Genomic DNA, 3,987 nt, shown 5'->3' with positions numbered 1-3,987 from the left:
AAATTTCATTGACGGAAGTCTGAATGCTTCGGTCTCCCGGCCTTCAGCAGATAGTACAAAAAGTATATATCTTATACATATTGTAGCAGTAAAAGATGGACGGTCACGGCAGGAGCATGTCCCATCATAAGTCTACTTGATAAAGCTGATCTGGGGATAAGTAACATGAAAAACAATCGCTGTCTCATAGAATACTGCACAAGTATTTGGTAAAATATTGTTAAACACCTTATCACTAAAACTGTAGAACATCCTAAAACTATGTTTAAAAGCTTGCTATATATATATATATATATATATATATATATATATATAGTACTTTCCTACATTCATGAGACTCAGTTAGCACACGAAGCATGTCAGTTAATTTAAAGCAAGTGTCTTTTCTCTAGCTTTAGGCCCAATATGTCTTAAGAATGAAGCTGGATAGAAACTGTGTGCAAGCCTGGCGCATACATTGTGCCTGCTATTCAAAATTTCAGCCTTATCACCTCACCGTGTTTCTCACTGAGAATTACGTTGACCTTATGCGTATCTCTGTTCCATTGAACCGCTTATCCGCTAATTTTATGAGCTTTGTGTTTCAGTTGACTAAAAGTTTAAAATCACGTGGGTGTAAATTGTGACCGACACACACAGACAGAAAGACTCACACATACACTTTTATATGGAAGCTTTATTTATTAAATGTATGTAGATGTATTTGTTCTTACTGTAAGTTTTACGGCTGCTCTGTCTCTCAGATGGACATTTTAGTTTTATTATGAGAACCATGTTCTAATTTCAAGAAGACACGGTGACGCCACTGAATTATTGGGTAACATCTACCACACGTGTCTCGTGTACATGATGGTAATAGAGTAGAGTACAGATATGAAAATAGCTTCTTTTAAGGGGAGGAAACTGTTCCAGTCTTGATAACAAAAATCAATATTTAGCTTAAATTTTAACTTGGTGTTTCGTCTCGAGTTTCTTGTCACAAAATGTTGAGACTGTATTCAATCAGGTGGCATTAAAAGTCAATGGACACTGGAATAGCTTCGGATATTTGATGTTTATATTTTTGAGACATGGAAACACGAGGAGAAATTTATTTCTATCGTATTTAAAAATGGACATGTATTGTAAAGATCCTGAGTTTCTTGTAGCAACAGAGGCTGCTACGTGCCATTGTGTTTACTAAAATATTACATTTTCTATTTAGATTAATTTCTTGTTTATCTTTGAAAGACCAAACATATTTCGAAAGGGACGCGGCATTGCACTTATTTGTGGACCAGAGCGAATGGTGTGCAGGTTATTCTGATTAAAAGTATTCTCAGTTAAAAAGAAAATATCTGCCTTCATTGTGCAAACGATTGATTCAACATCTGGGGATACAATTTCCTTAGATAGGTAATATCTATCTAAAAAACCCTAGTTATGTCTCAACCACAGTATTCGCGTAAGTTTACTCTTTATAGATTTCTAGTTGTGGTCAGAGATTTATAGTGCTATGTTTTCCCTACTACTATAGAAAATCTAATACTTTATTCCTGTTTTTTTTTCTTTGTCGATGATGATGTGATATATCAGCAGGAAGCAGAAAATGCGTATTTACAATGTGAGATGAGTTTTGGTAATATTTCCGGATACATTATAACAACGATAAGAGTTATACAAGATAAGTTTTCTACTTTTACTTTAAATGTTTTTCTTTAATATTTTTTATATGTTAATTTATTTATTTCAGAGTTGTATTAAAACCACTTCTAGCTAGAATTAATTCCAGGGTTGGCATTATTGTTAAATTATTATCTTTCTGATGATAACTTTAATATACATCGTCTGATATTATCTGTAATATGCTGCTTGGTCGTATGTAGATTAGTTTACAATCGCGTAGTTCCTGCCTGTATTTTGCATTTTGCATCTTGGAAGTAGACCCAGTTTAGGAGTGTATTTGTAGTATATCGACTTCTTGAAATGCACCAAAATATGTCAATAAGTGTAAAGTTAAGATTCCCCATATCATATCCATAAATGACTATACAGACATTTCTTCATTTCTCTTAAATTCTGTTGTTTTTCATCGTTTTTTTATTTTGTCAGTGAATGTAAAATATATTGAATCCGAAAGATTTCTACTCTCTACTTTGTAGTTGCAAGCTATAAGTTCAGCGAACCCCTTTCTAATTTTTGTCTTTAAATGAAGTGATTCTAATAAAATAAAACAATTTCTTGGCACTCATTATATCACTGTGCAGATAATAATGTGGGATTTTCAGAAGGGTTCTATAATTGATAAGTATTTATGGATAGTATAAAATTGATAGATTGTATTCCATAATATAGAACTGGGTGAATTTGCAATTGGATTCACGTTCGTTGTCAGGTGATTGTAATACTCTCCTGTGTGTACATTGTGGTGTGTCCCATAGTTATTTTAATGAATTATAAAAATCATTACGAAATATTCCTACGATGCATTTTCATGTTACTGAGAGGCATGATGTATGTGACGACATATGCTATCAGTCTTTTTCTTTCATTCATACGTTGCTGTTATGTATATTGAATGTGAGTTATCGTGATCTACTCGGGTTGGTATATATATATATATATATATATATATATATATATATATATATATATATATATATATGCATGTTGCAAGTTGTTTGCCTCGTTGTTGGCTGTGTTGCTCATATAGAAAATTCCTTGAAATCTGCGAAAAAGCAGAGACTAACGAATAAACATGTTTAGAATTCTGCACCACAGATTGCTTATTTTGTCGCCGGTTCCAAAGAAACATTGTTGGTGTCTATCTATCTATCTATCTATCTATCTATCTATCTATCTACAGGAATTGGACAAAATAATGGAAACACCTTAAAATTTCAAACAAATTTATCTTAATATAGGGTGGGACCGCCTTTGGCAGTAATTACAGCTTGAATTTTAGGAGGTATGAACTCGTACAAATTTTGAATTGTATCCAAAGGAATTTTTGTCGATTCTTCAGCAAAACCAGCCTGCACTTCTTGTAATAATGATGGTAGAGGATATCGACTCCTTACATGTCTTCCTAAAATGCACCATAAATTTTCAATAATATTGAAATCTGGGGGCTAGAATGTTCCTCGTGCCATTCAGTAACAACTCTAGCTGTGTGAATTGATGCATTATCATCCTGAAGGATTGAGTTTCGCTCCGGAAAGAGTTACGCAATCATAGTATGAATTTGATCAGATAAAATGCTTAAATAGTCTTGACTATCAATTTTGCCACGAAGGGAAACCATTGGGCCGGCAGATTTCTATGATATAGCGCCCCCCGCCTCACGATCATTGCACATCCTCCTCCGTGTTTAACAGTTGGAAGAAGGCAGTCTGGGTCAAATGCTTCTTTTGGCTGTCTCCACATGTATACTCGGCCGATGGTCGGAAATAAGGTAAAGGATGACTCGTGCAAGAAAATAGCATTCTTCCACTGTTGTAGACACAATTCTGTAGGTTTTCTATCTATCTATCTATCTATCTATCTATCTATCTATCTATCTATCTATCTATATATATCTATCTATCTATTTATCTATCTATCTATCTACATATACACTCCTATATATACATGAGTGTGTGTCTGTGTGTGTTTTTGAGTCTATATATCCATATAAGCACGCACACATATAATGCATTTGACTGGGTGGAAGACACAATTCCCCCTCTCTCCTCTCCACAAAAAATCACCAAGTGTCCTATATTCAAAAATGGTCCTCTCATAAAGAAATTGTGTTCCTGTCGCTCACTACTATAGACGAATTTTAATTCAGACGCTAGCTTCTAGCAAATTTGACTCCATAATATTTTCATAAACATCATTATTATAACTTGTTTTCCGTTATGCTCAACTATGACAGAGCTTGCTGTTTATAAACTGTATTCTGCTTTGTTTTTTCATGCATGTTTTATTATTGTAATCGTGCAGGATATTTTCACTGTCCTGATT

The sequence above is a fragment of the Octopus bimaculoides genome, chromosome 15 (genome assembly GCF_046866305.1).
Source record: "Octopus bimaculoides isolate indiv1 chromosome 15, ASM4686630v1, whole genome shotgun sequence".
Lineage (NCBI taxonomy): Eukaryota > Metazoa > Mollusca > Cephalopoda > Octopoda > Octopodidae > Octopus > Octopus bimaculoides.
This window is presented reverse-complemented; position numbering follows the sequence as displayed.